This window comes from Triticum dicoccoides, chromosome 1A (assembly GCF_002162155.2).
Source record: "Triticum dicoccoides isolate Atlit2015 ecotype Zavitan chromosome 1A, WEW_v2.0, whole genome shotgun sequence".
Taxonomy (NCBI): Eukaryota; Viridiplantae; Streptophyta; class Magnoliopsida; order Poales; family Poaceae; genus Triticum; species Triticum dicoccoides.
This window is the reverse complement of record NC_041380.1, coordinates 296,004,639-296,015,013: the sequence shown is the minus strand read 5'-3', so window position 1 is coordinate 296,015,013 and position 10,375 is coordinate 296,004,639.

Genomic DNA, 10,375 nt, shown 5'->3' with positions numbered 1-10,375 from the left:
GTGTTGCCTCTGGATGAACAGGACCCCAATCGATCGAGCCGGTTGGGGCTGGATGAACAGGACCCCATGGAGGGCTGGATGAACAGGACCACCCCATGGAGGGTAGGATGAACAGTAGACGGTGGAGGGCAGGATGAACAGTAGCCCGTGGATGGGTGGTTGAACAGGAGCCCGTGGAGAGGGCTGGTTGAATAGTAGCCGGTGGAGTAGCGCTGTGGAGGCTGGATGAACAGGAGCCCGTGGATGAACAGTCGTAGGTGGAGGCTGGAGGGGGTCGACGGTGGATGAACAGTAGCTCGTGGAGGCTGGAGGGGGTCGACGGTGGAGATGAACATTATCCCATGGAGTCCCGTTTTGCGGTACGCCACACCCCTCCTGATGAACAGGACCCCCGTTTCGACCGTAGCGCTCCAACACAAGTCCGTTTCCTCCGTTTTGCGGTACGCCACACCCCTCCCGATCAACAGGACCCCCGTTTCGAACGTAGGATGTCCATTTCCTCCGTTTTGCGGTACGCCAAACCCCTCCTGATCAACAGGACCCCATTCCAAACGTAGGAGGTCCGTTTCCTCCGTTGTGCGGTACGCCAGGCCTCGTTTCCATCGCCTGTTCCGTCCAAGCCCTCCCGATGAACACGACCACGCATTCCGTTCCGACCCAGCCGGTTGGCTCCCACGCGTTCCGTTGCCTCCCGATGAACACGACACGTTCCACGGCCTCCCCATGAACATGACGCATTCCGTTGCCTCCCCATGAACACGACGCATTCCGTTGCCTCCCGATGAACACGACGACGACACTGTTTCTCCGTTCTGACCCAACCATGTCAACGAGCCCTCGCCGTACGTATGCGCGAGTAGGCATTCGAGACCCCGCCCGTATGTACACATACGTGGCCGTATTTTCTTTCTTGCACCCTGGCCGCCTCTACTACGACACATGCGGCCTCTACATCCACCAGTATATATGTACGTACACGTTCACGACCAGAATGACAACGCTATGTACGCTTCGACCAGATGGGTCCCGACTGTCAGGCACTTCCTTGTGTGCGAAGATGTAGCTAGTGGGTCCCAGCAGTCAGGGGGGTGAAATACGGTGGCTTGTCCGGTGGGTCCCCGCTGTCAGGTGGAGGAATAATTATTTTGCACGTAATAAGGAGGCACTTCCTTGCTGCAGCCATGGATCTAGCTGTCAGCCTCTCCACGTACAGTCCACGTCCGATGGAAGCCGTTCCTTGACCATGTTGACCACGCCGCGCCGAGAGCACCAGGGCGGTGGACAACGGCGAGGCCTAGGAAGGGGACGACGCGGAGCCGGGGAAGACGCGATAGTGGATGCCCACGCGTAGAGGAGTACGAGGGCACTGGTTCGCTGCGGTGTGAGGTTGCCGTCGCCGCAGAGTAACAGGGGGTGTGGGTGAGTAGAGGGATGGCCTGGCCAGCGGTGCGAGTAGTAGGGTGCGGTGAGGCCTCCTCCGCATCGCAGCCAGCCACGGGAGGTAGGAGCACGAGGCAAGACCGGCGTTGGTTTGGGCGGCTGGAGCAAGAATACCAGAGGTTGAAGAAGCACTACGGCCGTTGGATGGACATCGTACGGTCACTGGAGCTAGAATCGTGCATATTGACTAAGTTGACAAAGCCCTCCGTCCCCGTCAACTTAGTAAGCCCACAAGTCACCCTGCCACTATACTGGGTCCCAGCTAACAGGGGGAGTATTCATTTTTTGTGCGTAATAAGGAGGCACTTCCTTGCGTGTGAAGATATAGCTGGTGGGTCTGAGCTGTTAGTGGCGGTAACATTTTTTTCATGAAATACAGAGGCCCTTTCGGTGGGTCCCTGATGTCAGGTGGAGGAATCATTATTTTGCTCATAATAAGGAGGCATTTCCTTGCGTGCGGCCGTGGACCTAGCTGTCGGCCTCTCCACGTACAGTCCACTTCAGATGCATGTTGGTCGTTGACCATGTTGACCAGGCCGCGCCGAGAGCACCAGGGCGGTGGACGACGGTGAGACCTAGGAAGGGAACGACACGGAGGCAGGGAAGACTCGGCAGTTGTTTCCCACACGGAGGGGAGTACGACTGTACAAGGGTTTACTGGTTCGTCTGCCGTCGCCGGAGAATAACAACAGGTGTGGGTGAGTAGAGGGATGGCTAGGCCAGAGATGGGATTATGGTGGGGCGGTGAGGCCTGCGCGGCAGCATAGCCGGCCGCGGGGAGGAGGGAGCAGGTAGTCCCGCCGGCGCTTGTTTGAGCAGCTGGAGCAGGAAGAGCAGAGATTGAGGAAGCACGACGGCCGTTGGATGGACATCCAACAGTCACTGCTTGTGCGTCAACCTTTTTTTTAGGAAAGCCTCAAATCTGTGGAAAACAGCATACAACCCATCTGCCATTATTTCTAATAATTTTCAGCCCATTTGCTAATTCTTAAGGGTTTTTTGGAGCCCATATTCTTTTTGTTAGCATTACAGCCCAAATTGTGGCCATGGTTAAAAAATTATACGAAATTTTGCATATTTCGGTGCGGTCCGAACTGTTTTTAATCCCGAAATTTCGACTCATATTGAAACTGATTTTAAAAATAAATGTATATCAATATAAAATCCAACAAATTCTCCACGCATAAAAATTAATGTAATTTAAAATCTTGAAATGAAAAAAAAAGATATTTGAAACTAATTGCCGGTTTGATGTGTTTTAAAAATGTACAGCCCATTTCTCATTACTGATGGGCCATTTTCTCAGCCAGCCGAATGAAAGCTCTCCTCGTCTTGAAACATTTGCAGCCCAACAAGCCCGACAAAGCGACTTGCTTGGCAAATCACAAAAAACTAGGCTGTGGCCATGGACCCAGTTGTCAGCCTCTCCACGTACAGTACTCTTCCGATGGAAGTCGTTCCTTGACCACGTTGACCATGCCGCGCAGAGAGCACCACGGCAGTGGATGACGGCGAGGCCTAGGAAGGGGACGACGCGGTGCCGGGGAAGACGCGGCAGTGGAAGCCCGCGCGGAGAGGAGTACGAGGGTTCACTGGTTCGGCTGCGGTGTGAGGCAGCCGTCGCCACAGGGTCTGGCCAGCGGTGGGAATAGTAGGGGGCGGTGAGGCCTCCGCGGCAGCATAGCCGGCCACGGGAGGCAGGAGCATGCGGCACGACTGGCGCAGCTTTGGGCGGCTGGAGCAAGAAGACCAGAGGTTGAAGAAGCACTACGGCCGTTGGATGGACATCGTACGGTCACTGGAGCTAGAATCGTTCATATTGACTAAGTTGACAAAGCCCTCCGTCCCCGTCAACTTTGTTGGCCCACATGTCATCCTCCCACTATGGTGGGTCCCAGCTAGCAGGGGGGTATTCATTTTTTGTGCGTAATAAGGAGGCACTTCCTTGCATGAGAAGATATAGCTGGTGGGTCCGACATGTAGGGTGGGGTGGTGCAGCCTGTGCGGCAGCACAGCCGGCCACGGGAGGCGGGAGCAGGCAGTCCCACCGGAGCTGGTTTGGGCGGCTGGAGCAAGAAGATTAGATATTGAAGAAGCAGTACGGCCGTTGGATTAACATCCAACGGTCACTGCTGCTAGAATCATTTGTGGACTAAGTTGACAAAGCCTGCTGCTAGAATCATTTGTGGACTAAGTTGACAAAGCCAAAGTACACGTCAACCTAGTAGACCCACAAGTCAGCCTCCAAATCTGTGCCAAACAGCATACAACCCGAAATTTCTAGTCAGATTCAAATTAATTTTAAATCTAAATATACCTTAATTTAAATTCAATGAAATTTTACCCGCACAAAAATAATGAAATTTAAAATATCAAAATCCGAAAGAAAACAGTATTTTGGAACTAATTGTCTGTGTGCTGTATTTTTTCATTTTACAGCCCATTTATTATTACTTATAGCCCATTTCTTATTACTTATAGCCCATTTTCTGGGCAAAATGCATCCCTCCTCGTCTTGAAAGATTTCCGGCCCAGCAGGGCGTAGAAAAGCAAGTAGGCCTACGTTGGTTGTTCTGCAAAAAACAAAATAGCTGTCTAGCAATTCTCAGAAAGGAAAAAAACAAACTAGGCTAGTCATGTGCTAAACATATGAAATAAAAGCCTAGGCTAGACGGGCCACGGGTCCCGCACAACCCAGTTGATTCCCTTCTCCGTCCCGAAAAAACAAAATTACTACGCGCGCTGCTGGGTCCCTACTGTCATCCTCACCATGTACAGTCATCTCCTTATTCCTCTCGGTTGTTGACCATGTTGACAACACCGGAGGGCGGCGCCGCGGCGAGCGAACCAAGGCGGAGGACGATGGTGAGGCCTCGGACGGGAACGAACAGGAGCCGGGGCAGATCACAACCAGCCGTGGGAGGCAGGAGCAGGTGGTCCCGCTGGCGCTGGTTTGGCTTTGGCGGCTCGAGGAAGAAGAGACTAAAGAAACGCGACAGACATTGAATGTCAATCCAACGGTCAAGGTTGGCACAATCGTTTGTTGACTAAGAGGACACCAAGTAGAATACTTTTTTATATATAGGAAGAAAACTGCGAGGAAAATGCGTTCATCTACCGTCCTCCTCACAGGGAACGTTCGCCACATAAGTGACTAGCACCCTTGGTTTTCAACCGAGAGGTCTTGGGTTTGAGTCCCAAGAACTCTCAATTTTGTCCTCCTCCCTTCCTCGCAAAAAAGGGAAAGAAAATCAAAGACTTGGGAAGGCTTACAGAACAAGCTAGTGTACCAGTAAAGAGACGTTGCCGAGTTTTAGAAAAAAGAAAGACGTGCTCTTGTAGCTGGTTCGAATCCAAACCTAGACTATGACTATATATGGTGCTATGCTACTCTGCAAGTAATGAAACTGAAATACCCAACGTTCGCTTCTCCTCTTCTCTACTTACTCTGCCTAGCATCAGAAGCTCTGGCTGCAGCAACCATGTCCGCTAGCTGCTCGTCCACCTGCTCTTCAGTAGGCAACAACCAGATATGCGCCAAGTCGCAACCAGTACCATCTCCTGTGGGTCTCATCACACCCTTGCCGGCATGCACACCGGAGCCGATTGCTCATCGCAACCCGCTGCCGTTGGTGTGGTGCCACTGCTGCAAATCACGCAGAGTCATCCGTTGTGTCTCAACCACAATCCGCAACCCTGGCCGAGTCTTCTACAAATGCCTGAATCATGGGGTAATAATATGTTTAAGTGTTGTTCTGCTGCTTTCAGTTGCTGATTTTTTTAATAGTTTGGTTGATGATCTACCAATTTGATTCGTGCAGAAAAGGGAAGATTCGTGTGATTTGTATTTCTAGGAAGTTGCTGATGTGGGGGAATGCAACTACGCTAATTATTTGGTTAGCCGAGGAATCCCAATACCAGCAGGTTGGGGTGTTGGACAAGTAACTGAAGGAACGACAGAAGAGGAAGATGCAGAGCAGAAGGTTAAAGATGCAATTCCTCTGATCATGGCCAAGCAACAGCTGTTGAACGGCCTTGACAGCAATGAGGAGATGAAAGAGCTTGTGAAGATAATGGGCAAAATCGATGTGCTCTGTAGGATGATTGTCTCTTTATTTGCAGTGTATGTAGCACTCGTGATGTATTCAGTAGCTACGACATGAGCACTTTGCTGAAACTAGTAATGAATGAAACCTATGTAGCAGGCTGGGCATAGTGTTGTGAACATCTAATGATTTCTATTAACGGAAATCAGGGGTATCCCCTTTTGCTCATATAAATAAATAAATAGCAGAGGCCCTGTCGGGTCAGCTTTGTTCTCATTCGAAGACGTCAAGCAAATTGCAGTCCAACAACAAGCTATATCATCAAATTCAAGTTTCACAGCCAAATATGAGTACAACTAAACAACAATGTCATCATGTTTTAGTTGTCATACAATCACCAAACACAAATCAGCATACATAACAAGTGATGTTCTCACAGCAAAATACTAAACAACATGTTCATCAGGTTTCAGTTGTCATAGCAAACACAACTTCACATAGTAGATAAAAAAAACGTCTTCTGACAGGAAAATACGACAAAAGCAATGTAATCATCATCTGCAGCAGCAGCGTCAACATCTTCGCCATGTGTATCAGTCTAAATCGTAATTCCCCACGGTGTCATCTTCTTCTTCGTCCTCAACGTCCTCGAACGTTGGCTTCTTCTTGATCAACTCTTGTATGTCCACAGCACGACAGACAATCTTTTCGCCGACGTCATTAACGTGATGGTTCTCAAAGATATTAGGAACATCTGTGTTATCTTGTACATCAGGAGCAGTGTAAGCATCATCTTGTTGTGCAACTTCATTAAACGAATTCCTTTGCTCAAACCTTTGCAATACTCTCCAGTCATCGCTACGTGCAAATGTGTCTTCCAAGAAAAATATTTTTGTTGCTTGATTTGCCAAAATAAAAGGCTCGTTGGTCTGGTACGCCGCCTTGACATTGATGGATTTGAAATAATCATAAGCTCTGGGTTTTGCGATCCTGGAAAACAGGTTATACCAACGACAGCACAACAGAACCACACACCGATGATCCTCGAAACTGGAGATATACTGCAACTGAATAATGTCTGTTATGTTAGCATACATTTCAGTTGTCTCTTTGTCATACGTATCCGTGCTCATGATGGCACTGTTTTGTGTCTTCCTGCCTTCGTCTCGTGCAAGGGTGTTGTAGCGCACATCTCCAACAACGCAAGATTCATAATGTCTTACCCGAGTATCATGACCCATTGCTAGTGAGTAAAGGGCATCATCAACTGCCTGCCCATCCTCCCGCATCTTCTTAACCTATGGTTAGAAAATAGACAAGCTGATCATCTTATGTACTCAATATATTAAAAAAACTGACAGTACACTTCAAAAGCTTACATGGTTCTTGAACCATTTCGCAAATCCTGCCATAACCAGTTTGTCAATGTTTCTTGGATTTTGCGGCAGTAACTCCTCTTTGTAGAAGCTGCACAACATAGTGATCGCGTCAAACATCTAAATATGTAAGAATGTGCTGCAAGTTTAGTAGATTACGATGTATAAGCTGCAGTACTGCACTTACTTGATATAGGTAGTATCTCAGGACAGTTATTCAACACATACCAAACCATTTTGTCCAAATCTTTAGGTTTGTCCTCTTGTCGACTCTTCCCTGTAACTCGAACAGCATAATCGAAAACATTGAGCCCGGGATTTTCTTCACCCACCTCTTTGCTAAGCTGATCAGCTGTTTCAATGTATTTTGAGCAGAATGTCAACGCTTCTGTAGCAATGTAGGCCTCTGCAATGGAACCCTCGGGTCTAGGTCTGTTCCTAACATAGCCCTTGAAAGTGCCTAGCTGCCTTTCAATAGTGTACATCCAGTCATACTGTACTGGACCTCTAAGTAGTGCCTCATCAGGTAGATGAACAGCCAAATGCACCATCACATCAAAGAAGGCTGGACGATATATCTTCTCAAGGTCGCATAGGATAGTTGGTATCTTGTCTCTAAGACGCTCCAAAGCATCTATCCTGATATTCCTACTGCAGAGTTCCCTGAAGAATTGTCCCAACTCTGCAACTGCTCTGTATAAGTCAGGGCGGCCCAATCCTCTAAAGATTACAGGTAAAACCCTTTGAAGTAGGACGTGGCAGTCATGAGTTTTCAACCCTTGTACCTTGTTTCCATCTGCACTGACTCTCCTTTCAGGGTTGGAAGCAAATCCATGTGGGAATCTCACACGTGACAGGACCTCGCATAATTCTTTTCTTTTTACCTTGTCCAAGACGTACATAGCTGGTGCCATATCCCGTGGTTTACCTTCATCTTGCACCTGCAAATCCTTTCTGATACCCAGGTGTGTCAAATCAATCCTAGATTTTAAGGTATCTTTCGTCTTGCCTTCAATATTAAGAACTGTGCCGATAATGTTGTCACATATATTTTTCTCGATGTACATCACATCAAGATTATGCCTCAGATCCAAATCTTTCCAATACTCCAAGTCCCACAAAGTGGACCTGCGGGTAAACAATAATCTCTCTTCTACCCTGCCATGCTTCCTTTTCCCGCTACCATTACCAGGATGGTTTCCTGGTGTAATATGCCTGACCTTCTCTAATTCCACTTGCAACTCACCGGCGGTGAGCCTCTTTGGTGCATCACGGTTTTCATGCTTTGCATTGAACACATGTCTTCGATATTTTCTAGGATGCGGCTTGTCCTTGGCAAGGAAATAGCAGCGTCCAATGTAACAGATCTTGCTAAGTATTGCGTATGACAGCAGATTCCTGCCACAGTGAACACATGCATTGTAATGATGTGTCGTTCGCCCTGACATAGTGCCCAAAGCCGGATAATCATGGATGCACCAAATTATAACAGCACACAGAAAGAAATCAGTTGGTGGGCTGCTATATAGGTCTCGAGTGAGAACACCCTTCCATAGCTGTTGAAGTTCCTCCACAAGAGGCTCCATGAACAAATCAAAATCCTTTCCAGGACTTTTTGGACCTGGGATGAGCAAGGCCATCATGTAGTTTGATTCTTTGGTGCAGACATTTGGAGGCATGTTATAAGGGATAACAAGCACTGGCTACATGCTATGTGTGGCGCTCTGGTGGCCAAATGGGTTAAATCCATCTGAAGCTAAGCCAAGTCTAATGTTTCTCGGGCCAGCAGCAAACTCTTTGTGTTTATCATTGAAGCTTTTCCACTCTCTACCATGAGATGGATGGCTCATTACATTCTGATATCTGTACTCCCGGTTCCTAGAATGCCACAGTACATCCTCTCTTGTTTCAGCATCATGAAACAACCTCTGCAATCTTGGTGTAATTGGAAAATGTCTCAGAACATTATGAGGAATCCTCTTCACAGCATCACCATCTTTCCATCCTGATGATTTGCATTTCGGGCATTCACTTAGGTTGGCATAATCCTTCCGGAACAGAACACAATTATTCTTACAAACATGGATCATATCATATCCAATTCCAACAGCATGAAGGAAATTTTTCATTTTACTGTAGGTGTGTGGCAGCTCAGACGCATCTGGGAAAGATTCGCGGAAAGCAGCCAACATCGCATTGAATGATTTGTTGGTCATCCGCTCAGATGTCTTCACCTAAAGAAAGGTGACCATAGCTGAGAATACTGACAGCTTATTTTCTGGGGTGACAACAATGTTGCATTGTTCCAACATGTGGGCCCACCGTTTTTCTTCTGCAGGTGAAAGTTCACGGAATGCACGAGCATTTAGTAGCATTGTTTCAATGTTGCTCAAACTCACTGGCTCCGCCACCACCACCTCCTCCTCCTCTTGCACCTGAGCATCAGGCAGATCAAGATGGTGATCTGCTGCTTCCACGTAATCAATAACATTGACGTTCACAGCTTCACCATGATGAACCCACCTAGTATATGTGACCGACATCCCATACAAGTGTAGATTATTTTGCATAGTTGACTAGGGTCTTGTAACTGAATTCATACAACTGCTACACGGGCAGAGCACATCTGATTTCGGACCACCGTACTCAGCTCTGATAAAGTTCATGAAGTTTTCAACCCCCTCGACATATGCAGCAGAGAATCTTCGAGTAGAAGTTATCCAAGTCCCGTCCATCTGTTAGACATACAAATTAGTTCTTCTACTAGATATTACAGGAAAAACATATATGCTTTTTTATGAAGTCCAGAAAAAATACCTAGGTCGATGTCTAAAGCTATGGCAAGATATTTGGACGAGCAGATCTAAGTAACGAAATATATGTAAAGCTAATTCAGCAAACAAATTTGAGTGCCAAATTATGGCAGGCTGTTTCAGCAGTCAATGAGGCCGAGCACAGAGCCATCGAACTATCGAAGGCCATCGCAGCAACAAAGATCGAGTATAAAACATTGTAGAGCTATTTCAGCTAACAGAGTGGCTACTAGACCATGACAATCTACGTCACAATAAATATATGGCAGGATATTTTAGCAACTAATCGGCCTTGGCATGCCATCTCAGCTAAGCAGATTGAGTGTAGAGCAGGGCAAGGAAGCTTCTTAAGCAGAGCATATTGACAGTAAACTACTTCGGCAAACAGTGAGATTAACAGAGTCTATCAGCTAACATTCAGCGCTACACCGACATGAATGGGGCCTCAGTCTAGAATGCACATACCGTGGGAGAAGCTTACTGCCGTGCGTCTCCACACGAACGTCGCCAGCGGTGGCGGCGCTGACCGCCGTGCGCCTCCACAAGAACATAGCCAGAGGTGGCGGCGCGGCTAGAGGACGACAGTCTATGAGAGCGTACTGTGGGAGCGAGAGGATCGCCGAACCGCGGCGCCGACGTATCGGCGTGGCGGGGAGGGCGACTTTGGTGGAGTGAATGGAGTGGAGGGGGACAGGGGGGA